Genomic DNA, 19,185 nt, shown 5'->3' with positions numbered 1-19,185 from the left:
GCTTGGATGGCTAATCAGTAAATCTGAATATTTATAAAATGACAAATAAATGTCACTAAATCCACAGTAAATTCATTGAAAACAGCCTAACTTTTCCAATTTATGCCCACTTACTATGCCACTTTTTCTAGGTTTCCTGCAGTGATCCATTACAATTCCTCCAGAGATACAACCTTCACATATTGAATTCCTACACATTAATTGTGGTGGGAGTAGCTGGCTAGGCAAAGTTTTTCATTCAGAGCTTGTTTGCAGGACCAGAAATTAATCTCCAGGGGTTTAAGACAGTCCCAAAGCCTCATGCCCAGCTCAAGGGAATCCACATTTCCCCCTTCTTTTATAACTAGGTTCTGTTTCACTCATAAACCTCTTGATAACAAGCAGCAGCTACACAGAGCAGTGGCAGCTTGTGAGTGAAGCAGGATGTTTCTTGTGCAAGAGGGAAGAGCCAAAATGCACCTAAGAAAGAGCTCCAGGAAGGATTGGACAGTCAGTGTCTTGTAATTAAATAAGGACTCCACATCAGAACTATTCAGATGGGAAGCACTGTCTAAATTTGGAAGTCTGGAAATTAGGATTAGGAATTGAAAACAGGGAATGACTAGGGGAGATGGTGTGACTAGTACCCTCCTCCAGAGGGAGGTGTGTGCTGGGAAAGGACAGACAATTGGAGTACATGTCAGGGAACAGATAAGCCTTTCGAAGCGCAGAGTCTATTCTTGCAATATTCCCCATTAAATTTTCCATCGTAAGTCCAATATTTCTATGTGCACTGGCCAGCTCTTTGTGGTAATATCAGATATCAGGCAAATATTTCCTTCTATTGTCTTTGCAACTCCCAAAAGACTTTTGGTTAGAGTTTCTTTGCCAGCAAATAAGCAACAAAAGGAGTTGACAGATCAGTCTCGGTGATGATGGTAGGAATGAGCTGACCATGTTAGTGGTTGCTGTTTATTCTTCTCTGAATAAAGTACAACCAGTTTTCTCAGAGCTGCATGAACAGGAAGGAAGAGCTGATCTCTGCTTTAAGCATGTAATGAACAAGGATGAACTCCTAGCTTTAGAAACTGGGGCTGGTGGTAGCTGAAGAGCCCTTAAATTAAGACCCATTTCACTCTTTTTGTGTTACTTACTCCTGTGTGGATTTCTTAAATCTAGGTGAGCAGAATGTGTCTCAGAAATTGTAGCTTGGTTTGCTTGGTTTGCCAGGGAGAAGGACAAGGTGAGCTCCACACTGCTGGTGTCCAGGCTGTTGGAGACACAAGGAAAGGAGGGTGCTCTCCTCCCCTTTTGTTTGTCTGCACACACCAGGTAGGCTGTGTCCTTACCTTCTTCTTTTCAGCTTGGAAAGAACAGGAGGAGCAGAGGAGAGAGGGTCTTTCCACTCAACTCAATTAGCAGAGCCACTACATACAGAAAAATTCCCAAATCATTGAGCTCACATTAGTGTAAGACCCTTATATTTTCCTTTCCCAGAGCTAGATCATTTGGAAAAGAGGCAAGTCACTATACCCATGGACAAACACTTGCTGTTCTCATGGCTGGATTGGAGTTTGCATCTTGTCTCAAAGCTAATACAAAATCTGCCTTTCAAGTGCAGTAGGCATTACAGGGGAGTGGTACATGCACCTCTGGGATGCCAACCTGCCAGATCCCACCTGGTTTGGACACAGCAGTGTCTTTGCTCAACATGGTACAAGAATTTTTAGAACATAGAGAAACAAGAATGGATCAGACACACAGTTACTGGATCTCTACTTCACTTTTTCAAGATTTTTCCCCAGTCCATTCACTTGAGTTTTGTGGATTTTTCCTTACTGTTCCAATTCAAGTGTGTACAGGCTTGAAAAATGCTAATAGAGGTCTTTGAAAACCCTGAATGCAGCCAATGGAGAGGACTGAACTCTCCCACCTGGACAGACACAATTGTGCATTGACACCTGCAGACCAAAGCTTATGAATTCACTTTCTGTCTCTAGGAATTTGAAGGTAGGAAGCAGCATTTTATTGCACCTCTGGTAAATCAGTGTCTGACACAGCTTCACAAAGGGGCTTGCAGATATGACATAGGACCATGAGAAACCTCTCTTCTGCTGGAATAAGAACTCGAAGTAAAGCAGGATATTGTTTCATGATTTCTGTGGAAGTCGAGCAAACCTTGAGTAGCTCTGAAAACATCCCACGACACTGTTTATGAACTGCACTTGCAGAAGCTCTACCTTTATGAAACACAATGATACATGTATTACAAACCTGGAAAACCTCATTCTTTGAAAGAATAGCTCCTTTTAGGTCAAGAAAGCTCCTTTTACTTCACTTGGTGTATGCAAAAGAACCACAGAAAACTGCATGGGTACATGATCCAGAGAGATCACATGAAGAGCACTGAAGGGAAATACAGGCCTCCCTTTCTTCCCATCATTGTGTTTGAAATATGTTTCCAATTGCATTAGTCACAAAGCAATCACAGAAACTTGTCTACAGTGGCAAGCTGAAGATGCTCTATCAGACCACATTACAGGCTTCTACACAGCATTGAATCCTTAGTCACAACAGAACAAACAACATCCACATGACACAATATCCACATAGGCCACAATGCACTCAATTTCCATATGTCTTAACAGAAAAGAGAGCACAGATCTTTAAAGAAAATTAAATGTGTCTTTGAAGGATGCCCACGAACATGTTTATTCCCCCTCTCAGATCCTTACCCAGCAGCCCACCTGCCCTTGCGTGAAATGGGGAAGAAGGGAGGCCACCCCCTGCAGCACCAAAGAGGCAAAGAGCCTCATCAGCCAGACACTCTTGGTTCTTCTCACACTCCCAGCAACCTCCAGTTCCTGCAGCCCACCCTTCATCATCCATCACCTGTGTTTGTAGGCAGTTCCCTAGGTTTGAGGGCAAACAAACACTTTGTTCATATGGTTTTGAGTGTGCAACATTTAGCATTGCCAGTCCTGGTCTGCTTGCCTGAATATCTGCTGGTTTTAACAGTTCTGCAAAGGAAAACAAAAGCAAAATTATTAAACAATGCAGCCATGGCCTCGTGGTAACACAACAGCTGGAGCCGGCCACCATCACAAGGAGCAGCCTGGCATCAGTGGGCTCAGGACCTACCGTGGGAGCCCTGGCTATGAATAATTTATTTGGAAGAACAAAGAGAACCAGTAACAGACTTTCTGTTGTGCTCCAAAATCCATCAGAGGTGACTGAAGCCTGTTACTGCTATATTCCAGTACTTGTTATAAAATGACTGCTATATCTATCAGACTTTTTTTTATTAGGTCACTCTTGCAGCATGAGTAGAGTAAGTAAAAACTGCAAAGGAAAAATGTTTCCTTTTTATTACTGCAAAGACACTTTGAAGATGGTCTGGCTAGCAAAGTAAACTCTCCTCGAGCTACAGCTGTTCTCTGACCTGAATGCGGGCTCCACACAGCGAGTGCTGCACAGCCGTCTGCTGAGCCTCGGGGAAGGTGTCTGCAGAAGTTTGTCCCTTTGCTTAACGGGCCAGGTGCTCAGGCAGGCAGAACTATGGCTGGAAGGGTTCGCAGTCCAGCCGAAATCCCATCAGAGGTTGGTGGGCAGAGTGTGCTAAACGGTCCCGAAACGCTGGCAAATGGCGTTCAGAGCCCGGCGCTGCCCGGCCCCTACAGCAGGTGCCGCTGCGGGCCGCTGCCCGGCCCCGCACGGCCCGGCCCCGCACGGCCCGGCCCCGCACGGCCCGGGCCCGCACGGCCCGGCCCCGCACGGCCCGGCCCCGCACGGCCCCGCACGGCCCGGCCCCGCACGGCCCCGCACGGCCCGGCCCCGCACGGCCCGGCCCCGCACGGCCCGGCCCCGCACGGCCCGGCCCCGCACGGCCCGGCCCCACTGCGGGTATGACCCGGCAGGCCGCGGCAGCAGCTGCGGCGCGGCGCTGCCGCCCGGGCCGGGGCTGGGAGCGGCCGTCGGCAGGAGGCAGCCGGCAGCCGTGCGCGGGCCCCACGCGGGGCCGGGCCGTGCTGGCGCTCCGCCGCCCGCGCCCAGCCCGGCGGACCGGCCCCGCTGCCCGGGGCTGCCCCAGCGCGGAGCCCGCACAGGGCCGGGCCGCGCCGGGCACCGCCTGGTGCCTGCCATCGCCGCAGGTCACAGTGCAGCTCCTTTCTTGGAGGGCACGCAGGGCTTTACACCTTAAAGATCATCTTGACACTGCGCTCCATGTCCTCAAAAGGGTTCATGATTCGTGAAGTCGTGATTTGCTCTGGAAAAAGCCAATATTCTCCTGTCTCCATGAGCAGTAAGAGAAGCAGCCACAGGAGAAAGTGTGCCATGTTGTTAAAAATGAGTCTGTTTACACCCACACTGTGAATAGAGGCAGGTTTTTAACTTCTCTTTCCTTTCTTATTGGCATTTTTGGCTAGGAAGGCATTACACACTGGAATATTTTAAAAGACTAGCAGAAAGAGAAGGAAAAGCAAAGGCATGGAAGGGAAACCCCACCAAAACCAACAAAAAATCCCCAAACAACAATATTAGGGATGAAAGAAGTTGCAAGGACTTCTCAGTTCATGGAATTCCTTCCCTCATGGGAGGTCTTCTACTGGACCTAACCTGTTTAGAACCTTGGCCTCACTCACCTGGTGGGGCTGAATAATCAGTGGAATCAAAGAAGTGACACTGTGCTGTGCCCCTATCTGCCAAGGCTAATGAAAATTGCTTGTGCCAGGCATCTGAACCCACAAACATGAGATTCCTTCTCCCACAAACATACTTTTCTAGTTTATAATTTTCCTTCCATCTCTTTCCTTTCAAGAAGAGGAAGAAAATGCTCTCTCAGCATCTCAATGAGCTATGCAGTTCTCAGACCCAGCACCCAGCCCTCTGCTTGCTTCACTGCTGCAGTAGTTGTGGCTTTAACATGAACTCTTAGCAGTCACAACTCTAGCAAAATGCTTGAAATTTTGGAGATTATTTTCAACTTCTTGATATGTCTCCAAGGCCAGGATGGAAGCCAAAGTGGAAGACCGGAAGGGCCCCCAGGAAATGGAGGAGCCACTGTCGGTAGGGCAGATAAGCAGTTGCCCACCAGCCACTTCAGACACCCCAAGGCACCTGAGACTGCACAGAGCTTCCAGACACAGTGCAGAGCCTCAGCAGACAGGTCCATGCAGAAGCAACCGCCAGAGTGCAGAGGGGCATGTCAGGATATACTGGAGACCTTCAGTCTTAAAGGTGGGAATAGAGGACCAGAGATGGTGAATTCAGAGATCCATAAGGAAGGAAAAGAAGAGAACTATGAGCAAGTGTTGTGGTTCTCTAGATTCTCTTTTTTGTCTCTTTAGAATCTCTCTGTACTTGCAAAGTGACAGATGAAAACTGGGTATTACTCCTTGCTATCAAAGGCAGATGTGCTGTCACTGAACAGGGCAGCATTACTCCTTCTAGTGCTGTGTGAGGGATCTCCGACAGCACTCACCTGCCTAGCCAGAGCATTTCACGAAGTGATGCTTACCTCTGTCCTTCACTGTCTTGCCAACAACTCTCTGCTGCTGGCCAGGTTTCTGCAAGGGCATTATTCCACCTGTGCTGTCACCTACCTCAGCTATGTCTGTCTTTTTCCTGATGACAGCTGGTGGATCCCTCAGGACTTCTGACATCTTCCTTGGGGTCACACAGTGCTCAAGCTTCAGTGTCTCCTGATGTTTTCTGTAAAGTGAACAGCACAAGCAGCGTCCTCTGCACACACATAACCAAGAGCCCCCTTCACCTTTCCCCAGCACTGCTGCCTGCTTCTCTGGCACCTAGCCTGGGGAAATGAGCTCTCCCCACCAATTCCTATCTGTGCATAGGCAAGGGGTGAAAGGGACTGTGCTGAGCAAGGATGGGGTGTGAAGGTGCCCATCACACACAGGGGGTGCTGGCTGCAATTTGCAAGGACAGTCTGCCCTCAGCACATGATTACTTCCCTGCCAGAAGTGAGGGTGGTAGAAAGAAGGCAGCTTGTAGGTTAAGCCACAGAGGGCCTGGTGGCAGCACTGCTACATGAAAGGACTTTGCTCTGAACGTTGCAAGAAAACTGGCCTCAGGGTTCTGCTTTAAACCAGCTGACTCTGATGTGTATCAAATCCAGATAATAATAACCAGGTGTAACTTGCTCTTTTTGCCCATAAACACAAACTAGATAGAAATCTCTCTAGTCACTCTAGTGCAAGGGCATCCACATGAGGGCTTGCATCAATAGAGTTCTGATGGTGTGCTACAGCCTGTGCCTTCCAGTCATTCAGACTCCTTCTTTCAAGGCCTTTCATGAACACAATATCCAGAGGAGGAAGGTTTTTCTTTTGTGCAACTCTATTCAGATCTCCACACATTGTTGCCAAAATTCTATGTATCTCCCTATATTAATGACTTCATTTCAATCTACTTCCTTTTTATCAGCAAAGAAAATCAATAGAAGATGCCCGTATTATATGATTATAGGTAAAAATTACATATAATTATTGAATGACCCAGTTCTCACTTACTGAGGCTGCACACAGCTGTCCATAGAGTTAGGGCACAGCTGATCTTAAGGTGCCTTCCAATCCAAATCATTCTATGATTTTCAGAGGAATATAACTGTCTGCACCTGCCTTGGCCATACATTGAAGTTTGCCTACTGGGTCTGCTTCTGTGTATTATCCAGCTGAGAAACTTTCTGCTTGTTCAACTGAATTATTTTCCCAGTGTTTTGGAAAGCCTCAGCTATTACCCAGCTTGACCTCAAAGCTGCTTTCTCAAACAGTGTCACCCTTTTTCTCCTTCCAGAAACCTTTGGTGTTGTATGAAGGCTCTCCAATTTCTCCTCAGTCTGTAATGTGAGTTTCTACTCAGGTTTTTTTGTTGTTGTTTCAGGTTTGGGGATTTTTTTTAATGGCTGCTCAATTAGACTCCTAGCCTTCCTGCAATTCATTGATCTGAGAATCCAGGTCACTGTTTCCATCAGATCTGCTTCCTGCTCCTTCTTCACTGGGGTGCTCACAGCTCTTCCTTCCTGGGCAGACCCCTGTGGTTGTAGGCTGTGCTTACAGATCCAGTACCTCCCTTTTGCTCTGGGCATCCTGTCTCCAGCTCCTGTCATGTTTTTCCTCCCTGAATTACAGACAACACTCTTGACCTGAGGTTCAGTCATACAATACAAGAGCAGTGTCCCATTGCAGCATCTCTGCTGCACCGGTGCAGCTGCTGGCTGCTACAGGTGAACCTATGCATTTTTAACCTCCCCACTTTTCCAAGGGAAGGAAGCACCTCACCTCTTGCAATTAATCTACTGACTGTGTGATAAAAGCCAGTTCCTAGAGAAGTTTGTTCCTCATGCCTCTCCTCTCTGAATTTCCCATTAATAATTACTCAGTCTGTCAATCAGGTTTGTGGGGTTTTTTGTTTTTTTGTATTTTATCTACAAGATGATTCTGTGTCTTTCTTGCTTCTCTCTGGTTTTAACGTGATAGCACACACACAGACTTCACTGTGAACAAGTGAAACTGCATGTTCAGACTTCTATGGAAACCACTGACAGGCTCTGTATTTTATGATTTGAAGGTATTCATATTTCAACAGGAAGCTTTCAAAGTGCATACATATGTACATACATTCTCCCTTTTATTTGATTTAATATTTTGCCTGCTTTTCAGAGAAAGTAGCTGCTCATCACATATCTGAACCATATAAAAATCTGGAAAACTGAAATTATTTGCATTTGTTTTCTTTTTTTTCTACTCACCTGTTTTTCAAGTTACATTCCAAAGAGTCTGTTTTAAATTCCTTTTCCTATTGTTTAAAGACTCATGGACATCTGTTCTGCTCCTGCTGTATCCCTGTATTGATGACTGAAATCAAAATATCCCTCTCTCTGAATAGTCCAAAGTCACTGTAAGGTGGGCCTGACTTCTGTCCTGTAATCACATTCAAAGCATTTGACCTAATTTTACAGCTGTAGATAACTGCATGGTGCTGGCAATGCTAGCAACACCTTTGCTGTACCATCAGCAAACCCAGTACAAGGGTGAGTGGAAAGGTGAGGATGGTCGTAGAGGTCTAAAAACCTCTGTAGCTTCCTATATTCTGGTTCCCAGTGTGAGACAGAGCAACTGGTATGTTCTGGGATTGCCTGGGATACTTGGGGCAATTAGACAGCCTCTAGCTGAGCCTCAGTTACCTCTGTACTTACCAGTACCCCAGACACTTGTCCCAAACTTGCAGGGAGAGGAGGGAATGGCAGGGCTGTCCTGCAGCATGCTGACACTGTGGAAATGCCCCATGGGCTCTGGGGATGGTGACTCTACACCCCAGCTCTGGAGGCCAGCTGGTTTCCAGGAGCTGTAATCCTCATGCCACCATGGTTTTCATGCCAGGACTCCTGTTTCAGTGCATCAGGCAGGAAGACTTGCTCAGGAAAGAAGTGTCCCCATGCATAGCTCCCACTGCCTCACCTCTTGGCAAGTCTGTCACATAGAATTGAAGTTCATCATGCTGGGATGTCACCAGCTTGCCCTGAGCTGGGCAAGCACCCCAGGAAAAGGGACTAGAAAAAATCCAGAAGTGACTTCATTTTGTGGAACAGGACACAAACTTATTTCCACAGTGCCTGCAGAACATTGGTCCATTTTTTTTTTTTAATTTCCTAAGAAAGAAAAACAAATACAACACACCAAGAAAAACTTTGCTGTTGCTATTATAATCAGCAAGATAAAAATAACAATTCATAGCAGCCTTACAGTACAGGGCTACTGCAAGAGTTGCTGATCTAGGGCTAATTTCAGCCATGTTATTTAAGGAGTCTCTTTACCTCATGCTGGCAGCATTTTGTACGGTGGTTCTGGGTACTGGAACCACATCCCAGTAGCCTGTGGGTAACTATTTTTCCATTTTGTCCAAATGCAAACTCTTGTTGCAGAGAGCAACATTTCTCACAGCTGAAACACTCTCCCCATTATGGACAGAGCTGCAGCACAGAACATGTAACCTTAAACTGGCTTTCTGTGTGCTGGCTGTTGTGACTTCTACTGTGCCTAGCATCCCTCTGTGGCATTTTCCCAGTCCATCTCCTGGCCTGAGGGCAGGCTGGGAGAACCAGCTGATCGAACCAGCTACCAGCAAGGGCCAGGAAGTCTGTGTGAGCACAGTTCTCTTAGGAAACTGCTCTAAACACTGAGATGAGATAAGTTCAGTCTTATAAAAATACATGTGGCTCCCCAGTGCTAGGGAATATTTATGTCATTTGACTCAAAACCAAAATAAAACCCCACCAAAAAAAAAAAAAAAAAAAAAAAAAAAAAAAAAAGGAAGAAAGGCAGTGGGAACCCTCAGCTGTTACACAACATGTGCAATGTCCCCAGCCCCACAGTGCCCCAGGGCTGGGGTGGACTCTTAGAAACTGGGGGGCATCACAGGTCCTCTAGGGGAAGTGTCTCTGTTTTAATCCTGACATCAACCACAGAAATCTGTAATTTTCAGAGTGCTTTTTTGGAGCTGTCTCTATATCTGTAGTAAGGCCGCTCAAAGCGTGTAATTACTCAGACTCAACCGTCCCACAGGTGCCAAGTGAAGGACAGCCATGGCAAACTCCTCACAGCCATATTCCTGCTCCACAGGACAGATAGGTGGGGAATGCAAGCCCCCAGAATGCAGCCTCAGGTGCTCCCAGGGATTTGGGACATTGCTGCCAACATGCCCTGAGTCCTGGTGGCAGCTCCCATGGCACTGTCAGCAAGTGTGATGTACTTTGCCACTGCACTGCTGAGGATTTTGCCCTGCCTGTGCCTGCTCTGCAAGGTGCCTTACTGTGTTCTGAGTACATCTACAGCCTTGAGAGGAGCAAGGAAAATGCCACTTCACAGATATTTTTTCCCCTGACTCCTTTCCATTTTCTTGGATGCTCTCTTTGTTTTCAGACTCACATGTGCTGAAGCAATTTGCAGTCATGTCTAGGTATTACATTGCCACTAAATCCATTAGTTCATAGATTTCTCCCATGGAGTTCCTGCAGCTGCTGGTGTCTTGCCAGTTAATTTCTTATGTATTTCCTTTCAAATCTGAATTTAATTAGTGAGGATGCATAATGAGGCACAGTAGGAAGAAAAAAGGCAGATAAAAGCTGACACAGAGCAGATGCCTCTTCCAGCCACTGCCGCACCAATAGAGAGTGTGGGTGAATGTCAGGTGAATGAGAAAAACGAGGATATAGACAAACAACTTGCAAGGATTTTATCATCAACTGCTTATATAGGGGTTTTGAAAATTCCCTGCCCTCAGAGCATCACTGTTTCTCTGAACTTCCCAAGTATTGTGCAGTTCAGGGGAGAATTTGAGAAGGAGCTCATTTACATTAGAAAAATGTTGAATACTGTGGGAACCAATGATTGAAAGAGCTCAGCAGAAAAGACCATCCTGAGGGAGCACAGCACATGAACAACAGAAAAAAAAATAACCAAAACCTAGACACACAGTCAGACTCCCTTCACCTCCCCAGCAGGATCACCTGCCCATCCTTGAGACTTCTCAGCCTCAGTTTACATGCACCTTTCTTAGTCAGTGCCTACCAGCACTGCAGCACACACACAGAGTACTCAGTGCCCAGAAGAAATCAACTCCCCCCAGCAGCAGCATGACAAGCTTATAACTATTTCCTCCATTTTCTGCTCTAGCTTCCTATACAATGTCAAAACCCCTACACTGAAGGTAGCCAGCAGCAGGGACTCAGGAGCTGCAGGGCTCCTGTGAGTGAGAGGTGGAATCCACAGGTGGGGGAAGAGAGGGCCCAGCAGCAGGAATATAGAACACATTACTCTAGAATAGGATGGGGACCCAGAGCTTATCCTGAGATCACATCTATATCCTCCACAAAAACACTCATCAGGCACAAAGGGTCCTGTTTGCATGGACTGCATATGCCATGGAGGGCAGAGAGCTTGGTACCCAGCTCCAGGGAAGCACAGCACTGATCCTAGGCCAGTGTCCTACATCTGCCAATTTGGCTTTCTGATTTGACTTGCACCAACACAGCTGGTCCTACAGCCCTCTCCAGTATGCAGCACTATGACCCTCAGCTCCTTTAGTGCAAAGGCACTCATTCTTTATAAGCCTTATTGTGAGGTATACATGAAGGAAAATATGTGCACAACTCACAAGCAGGATAGAAACCTAACTCTTTAAATCCTTCTCACCCTCTTTTCTGTTTCTAAGGTTCAAGGTCCTGCATGTATTTAAAATATACACAAATAAATAAATGCATGTATTTTTCTCCCAGGAGTCATTTTCCCTGAGCTGAGAACTGCAGCAAGCAGTTGGGTAGGCACAGCTGCCTTAGTGTTGCCCGTGTGCTGCCTGGAGGGGAACCTGGGGCTGCCAAAGCCAGGCAAGTAATGGCAGCCATCCCACTGCCCACCTGCTGCCTCCAAACCAAACCCTGGCCTGCACTGCCTGGCCACCAGCCTTCCTGCACCTCTCAGATAGCCTCAACTGCACTTTTTAAAGTCTTACTTGGTAAGAGCTTGGAGAATAACTGTAAAGAGGAGCATACCACCCATACATTCTCTCCCTCCTGTTCCCAGCCTTGTTCACAAGCACTGTGAAATGGTTTGTAGGCTTCTCTGAGTGTAGATATTAATCAAAAATATCACCTTCACCAAGTAGTTTCAGCTTGTTTCAGGGCTTCCTCATACAAATTCCCCCAGTGAATGGCTCCACTGTCAGCAGCTTAGCTGACTGCAGTGGAAGAGGATTTATACTTTTAAAGGCCTCTCCATTTTTTATTTCTTTGAATCTTTGTTAAAGTGATATGAAGTGATCTTGGAAGAAGTGGAGGTATTGGCTTTTAATTCCAAGAAATAAGTAATGAAATATTTGTTGACAGAATTTTAGCTTATGTGTTTATTTTCAACTTCAAATTTCCAGTCTCCCTTGATCGTGTCCCAGGGTGAGCAGAGTCTATAGGCAAAGGCTTGTTGAAGAAGTGAAAACACAAGATTTTTAACATAAGTGGTTTATCACTTCTGTTTGCCAGCTATTTTATTAAGTGTTAGGAAAATAAGCAAATTAAGTTTCCCACTGGTTTTATTATAAATAGATCAGGCACTTGAGGCCCTCCAGTTGTTTGCAATTTGTTTCACAAAAAGCAATCTGCCTTTCAATTCTGATGTTCTTCTGCATAGTAACAGAGAAGGAAGGTACAGCCCTTTAGTCCTGATTTGTAGTTTGGTTTTCAGATCCACCTTCTTCCTTCTACATGAGTCACTTGTGGCAGCTGAGAGAGATTTCTCCCTGTCTGTGCATGAAGGAGTTGTTGCATGATAGGTCTCCAGCAGCTTTTGGAGGAAAAGCCATCCCTCTGGCTAACCCCTCCTCCAGCAGCCACCTGTGTCCCTGGTCCCCCTGTGTATCATTTCATCCCCGTGCTATTCCTGGCCTCATCTGAGATTCCTATAAACATTGTGTCCTGTAGGCTTTTCAGAAGGCTTTTCTCTCCTCTGCAAGTTCAATGGCAGAGGAAAGATTATGTTTTCAATCCCCTTTGACTGCAGGCTCTCTCACAGTCCCCCAGGGAGGTAAACAGTAGAGGCTGTTTATTAACAGAGGATCCAAGTGCAAAAAAGCTGCAGAAAGCAAACTGGAGTGAGGCATTCACTGAATGAGCCTTGATAATCCTGCCTAAAAACCTGGTTTTATGGAAAATAGGATCCAAAAGCAGGAAAAAATAGCCATGTAGGTAAGCACTTAGCCAGAGAAATACAATATTTCTTTATTTTACATGTTAGTTGCTCATTTTTATGTTATCAGCCTGAGAATGCAGCACTCCCATTAAGGTGATATGAGCTGCTTTTATGGCACAGTTTTTTGGGTAATCTGATTTGGTGAGAATTGGAGCTACTGCTTGTGTACCTTGCATGTATGAGAATTTCCTGGCTAGACAAGGTAATTCCTTTCCTTTTTAAAAACAGCAAACCTCCACCCTTTCCCCACTCCCTCAGGGGAGAACTTTGACCACTCAAGGAGGCAGCAGGGTTAGCATGCCCCAGGAGGGTCCCTGCAGGCTCCCACTCTGCACCACTCCAGCTTTGCCTGTGAATGTGCCCAAGCCCAGAGGTGGGTGGCAGGAGACACTGGGCATTGAAGGAGTCAGAAAAAAAGTTAGGCAGAGGAAGTTCAAAAATAGACAAGCTTTTCCTGTAAGTCTGAGTTATTTATTTAATTTGTTTTTGTTGGTTTGCATTTAGGAACTTTTTTTCCCCCTCAGTGATAGGAAAAGAAAGAAAGGGAAAAGCTTTGGGAAACAGGCAAGAGATCAAAAAATCTTTCAGAGCAAAGACAGGGGGAAAAGAGAAGGCTTTAAGAAGACCAATATCAAGGATAAAACCTTCTCCTAGATATCCATCAGATTTTAATTCTGAAGAAAGAGCAGAAATCAAGACAGCTGGAAAACTTCCTTCCTCTTCTATCCAGGCATTCAGCACTGCCATTTGCAGCTGGGTCCCTGTAGCCCTTTCTGGTGCCCACCCCAGGGCTGGGGTTGCTGTGATACCTGCAGCCAGGCAGGGACACCCTGAGGGGTAGGACCTGGGCTCCATGCCCCCAGAAAACCACATAACCCTGTTGCCTTGGAACCCATTCAGTGCTGTGCTCTGCCTTCCCTGATCCCACCAGCTGCTGCCCTCCTACCCCAAGGGATCCAGCCACAACCCCTCAGCTCCATGGGGCAGTGAAGAGCAGGACACAGACAGGATTTCAGCAGCAGAGGCTGATAGAGAGGAAGCAAGTCCAAAGGCAAGCCAACTAAACTCATGTATTGCTGACAAAGGGTGCATTAACACTGCCAAGGTCTCCTGCAGTGCAGTGTCACCTCCTGGCTTTACCTGCTTTAGTGATCAGGAGCTTCACTCAGCTATAAACCCCTGGGAGGATCACAGAATAACTACTATCTGCTGTATGTGTAGCTGTCACCAGCATCAAATCAGCATCTATGTCACCTGGAAAGTGGAAAACCCCCTTACCAACACTGCTGGCTGCATACACCCCTGCATTACTCACATGGAACTGCCAGAACGATTTTCAGGGAAGTCTGATGAGATACACAGCAGTAACAGGTTATTTCATCAATGGATTTCACCTGAGGATCTCAGAGTATTGTACATTGCCTCTTGTCAGCTTGACAAACTCCTTTAAATGCTCCCCCCATGCCAAAGGTGGGAATGGAGATGCCAGAGAGTCACAGGGTAGCTGTTTCAGCAGCAAGTGAGCTGCTGGGTACCAGGCTCTAACTTCCATACCTAGCTTGAGCCCTGGCAGGAACATTCTGGGATAGCCCTCCTGGCATGGCTGCCCCCACCTGGGACCAGATAGAGCCCCAGTCCTGGGGCAATAGCCAGCATCATGCTCAGTGTGTGCTTAGCAAGTTAATTAGCAAAGGAAAGAGAGAAACTTCCTCAAGCCTGTCCTCAGCAGCATCTCTAGTGAATTCTAATTTTTCCACTACAGAAAGGGGCATAATCCAGAGAGGGAACATCACCTGGTCCCTGCTGCACAAGCCAGCACTGTGGGAGGACTGAGGCCTCACAGCTCCTGCTACCTCCACCACAGCACTGCTCAGTGTGCTCCTCACCTCAGACCCTGCCCTGCACCCCCATAAAATCTTGTTTGGTGTATTCTCAGTTTGCCCTGGCCTCTGCTATCTGCTGCCTGTCTGTGACACTGTGGAAGAGGCTCACATTCTGAAGTCTCACCTCTCTTTTTCACAGCCATAAAAGGGAAAGCAAAATGTTTAAATTTGAATGCTTTGAAGTTTTGCAGAATAAATAAACTTGTTCATGAAGATTGCAGTGGGAAAAAAATTCACAGTGTCTCCATAAGTTGTATTAAATCTGGCATCCATTGCATTATCTGTGCATCCATGGCAAATACATAAAAGGACTGAAAACAAAGTGCTTGGGGACATCATGCAACTAAAAAGCAGGGAATCAGTTTTGCTATCTTGGAAGGCAACTGAAGCATCCAAGGCAGATATAAAGATGGGATCAAAACCTACTGAGAGGGCTGCAGGACTCATAGAATCATGACAATAATGGAATTCACTTGAAAGACTCCTAAACTGGAAACATTTCTGTATAATGAGAGCTGTTTTCATGTGGGATACCCTTGGAGGCCTGAAGTGACTGTAAATGTGTACTTATGGAGTGTTATGGGCCTTCTATGCTGTAGGGAAAAAGGGTGTGAAAAGTGGAAATATATTTGGCATGGAGGCAGCTTTGGGCCATTTGTTTGTACTCTGTCTGAATTCTTTGCTGGCCTTGTTTCTAAATCATCATTATCGCAGATCCTCAGCAGCTGAGTGATCTCCTGTGGAAAAATGTCAAGGCAGGCAATGTGTAAGAAAAGCACCCTCATACATTAGGCAGATCTTTCAGGCATAATTTCTTCTAAACAAGTACTGGATGAAACTACAGCTCAAATGGATGGATTTAGATGCAGTTTCCAGCTACTTTTTAAACCTTTCTTGGATAGCTGGTTGAATGAAATTTAGATAAGGCTAAGGCTCAAATGTATTGCTGTCAAGGGAAAACATCCACACACACATAATAAATGATTGACTTGGGGAGACATTGCTTACTTTTGTTTGGCTAGTGTCTCAGCACATATCAAAATCTTGGCAAATTTTTTTCAGCTGGCCTGTGCTGTATAGAGGGTTATACTCAGCTACTGGGATCAAGCACCCTTGAACACCCAGGGATTGTGGTATCTGCAGTAAGTCATTTGGGTAGGGAGCTTCTCACCTCCTTTTAGCTGCTTGGGATCGAGCATCACACAATTGTTGCTGTTCACCTTCCAACTCCAGCCAAAGGATGCAGAAAGAAGCTGAAGGAAGAAGAAACAGCCACATGAGGGACATGAGGGATCTGTGGCAGAGTAACCTAATTGTACCACTGAACATCCTACCCCTGGAGCCTACTGATTAGTTCAGCCAGTGATTATTCCTTTTCCTCTAATCTCTGTTTAAAATATCCTGGGCCAAATACTAAGGCAGATGGTACCTCTTCCTGCCAGGACTGAGCACACCTGCAGCATGGAGAGGAGAGCTGTCAGTGACACTGGGAACACCTCAACTGGCCTCACCTGCCCTCTGCCACACATCCTCATTCCTGCTGTTCTAGAGCTTGTTGCCCTCTCTGGTGAGTTGATGCATAGGGATCCTTGGTGCCCTGTGCTCCAGTCTTGGGGTCCAAGGAGAACAAGGGAAAGACTAGTTTTGGGAAACTCACCACTTCAGTCGTCTACTGAAACACTAAGTATTTTTTCTGGGGAAAAAAAAAATTGCAAAACCTGGGACACAGAGACAATAAGGCCTGGAACCTTCAAGTTTTGAGCAGACACATTTTTCGTATTTCTGTGTAACTTCCCCCAAAGAGTCTGACTTACCTCTTGCCGCCTTATGAATGAGGACTCTTGAAGCCTACCTAAGGGAAATTGGAGTGATGAAGCTGAGGTGGGGGGAAAAAGACATTTAAGTAAACAAAGGGGTTTTTTTCTTTTTAATGAAAGCCCTAAGTGTCGTGCTGGTGCTGGTGGGCAGCAGGGGGAGCCTGGCTGGCGGTGTGGGTGCTGCAGTCACCCTGACCACCGCTCTGTGCGGGTCAGTGGGGTCAGGGGTGGCTGTGGGCCTGCGGGGCTGTCCCTGATGCGGGCTCTCAGTGTGGGCTGCAAGCGGCAGAAAAGGAGGCTTGTGCCCATGGCAGCCGCTCCCTGCATTGCCATGGCAACACAGCTGTTTCCTCCATTTCCCCATTCCTGCCAAGGGAGGGCCCCAGCCCTTCTGGCATCAACACAGGCCCAGGAAAAATCCAACTCTCAACAAAACACCTTTTCACTGGTCCCTCTCTCGCCAGGCCACAGGCCTCTCTTCAATGACTGTAAAAGCCTTTACTCTGCCATGGACAGAACATTCTCTTACAAAGAGTTTGCCTTGCTGCTGCAGCCCTGTTTTTGAAAAAGCACCACAACCCTTGAGCCCTTGGAGCATAATGGCCAGCAGAACCCCAGCAGCCCTCCCCACCCTACATATCATCACACTCCACAAGATGCAGCAGCCTCCTGCTACACTACCTCACTTTTTCAGGCCTGCAAGGTATTATTTGACCCCCTCAGACTCTTGATAAGCACTAATTTTTTTTTTCAGGTTCTTTTCACATGTTTTCAACCAAAAAATCTTTTGCTTTGCAAGATTTATGGCAAAGTTCCACTTGCAGCAGGTACAAGCTTAAGCTCCTGTTGATGCACAAGTTGGACTCACCAAGTCCCAGCCTCATTTCTCTGAAGAAAACAACTACAAGTACTTGGCTGCTCACAGGAGAGTATGGGTTATGATGCTAAGGAAAGAGTCCAGAGGTCTGGAGGAGCTGTGAACAGCACAGGCACTGTGGCAGAGCTGGATCATTGATGCTTAAGGTGCCTGGATGCTGGTGCCAGCAGGGATGAGGCCCTTGTGCAGCTGGTTTCTGATAATGGAATGCTATCAGCAGTTTGGAAGCACTACCTCTCCATTTTCACAACCTCTGTAGAAATACTTGCTGGCAAAGGCAAAGCATGTGCTCAGCAGTTCCTCCAGCAGTGTATCAGGGTGGCCATGCCAAGCTCCTGGGAGGGGCTGCTTGGGCAGGAGGAACCAGCCCTACCTGCCTGCCCAATCCAACCCTCAGCTGGCAGGACCACTTGGTTGCTCCTCATCTGTGCAAGTGCCAGGCCTTGCAAAGCCATTTCCATCAGCTCAGAAAGTTTCTTTGCTCATCTATTCTACTAATTCATGCCCCTGATAAGCTCTCTGGTTTGAAAAAGTATGTCCAGGCCCATGCCTTTGTAGAAACTTTCAGCTTATTGAAGGCACAGGGGTAAAACCCCCCAAAGGTTAGGCTGTGTTTCCAAGGAGCACTGTAGCCACCACCCAGAAGCACATCTCTGATGGGATTAATTTACCATGTCCTACCCCATGCAGAGTACAGTGTGGGCTCTGACGTGTTGCTGGTGACGGTGAGAAGGGTCAGTGTTTCCAAAATGACACAGGTGGCACACTGAGATCTTGCAGTGAGGACACAGCAATAGATTTCTTGTATTTAAATAAAATAATACATTCTGTCCCTTTGAGGCTGTCAGTTCTCCTCAGTGCATCCAGCACAGAGATGCTTCAGTCAAATAGGCAAATAAACTGCCTTACAGGTAGCATCACCTTCAAAACACAGGTGAGAAGTGCTCTGCTGCTTCCAGTTGTCTTGCATCCAACCACATTAAGGATTTTCTCTCATTGCAGAGGATCATGTGCCCTGGGAGGGGGACAAATGAGTAAATGAGGTCACAAGTCTCCCAAGCACTCATCCTGCCTATATTTGCTTCTCCACTTCAGTTTCCCAAAGCTACTCCGCTGAGGGTATTACTTTGCTCTGTGGTTTTGTTTGTAACTTGTTCTGAACTCTATCTAGCTCCTAGATGTAGCCAAAAACTTGATCCTAAGGATAACCTTGTGACTGTACTGGAGTTTTGTGCTACTTAAACTACTTTCTTCTCTCTGCTCACAGCAAGGAAACAGGATGCCAGAGCTTTGCCAAAATATTTTACTAAATAAACAGAACTGCAGGCAGTCTCCACAAGCCAGTCCAACAGTGCCACATGACCCCAGCTGGCAAGAGACAAGGGATACATTTAAATTCAATTTTAATTCAGAAAAACATCAACACTTATTTACCACAGTTCATAAAATTCATGTGACAAAATTCCTCTAAAAGACAGTTTAGCAGCCCTCTTACTGCAGCAATGTAAAAGCACAACAAACCAAGTTAGCCTGTGCTCCGGCGTATCATACCAGGCCAGCAGCAACACATGCACTTCAAAGTGACTCCTTGCTGAAATCTCTGGGTGCTCTGTGGCTCTTAGTGCATCTGGAGGTCCTGAATTCCCTTGCCACCTCTGTCAGGTTCCTGGGGGACCTCACAGTTGTCTGAAGTTGCTCAAGTCTGCCTTTTGTATAATTGCAGCACTGCAAAGAGACATGGTCACTCATGTCCCATTTGGCCCACTGAGAAAGGTTTGGAAGGAAGCCCCATCTTGCCATGACCATTCTTGATGTCCATGCCACTGCCACCTTATCACAAGAAGGATGCTGCTGGATGTGGTCCCCATACCCAC

This window comes from Lonchura striata, chromosome 9, assembly GCF_046129695.1.
Source record: "Lonchura striata isolate bLonStr1 chromosome 9, bLonStr1.mat, whole genome shotgun sequence".
NCBI lineage: Eukaryota > Metazoa > Chordata > Aves > Passeriformes > Estrildidae > Lonchura > Lonchura striata.
The sequence above is the reverse complement of the archived record's forward strand: the minus strand, read 5'-3'. Positions refer to the sequence as shown.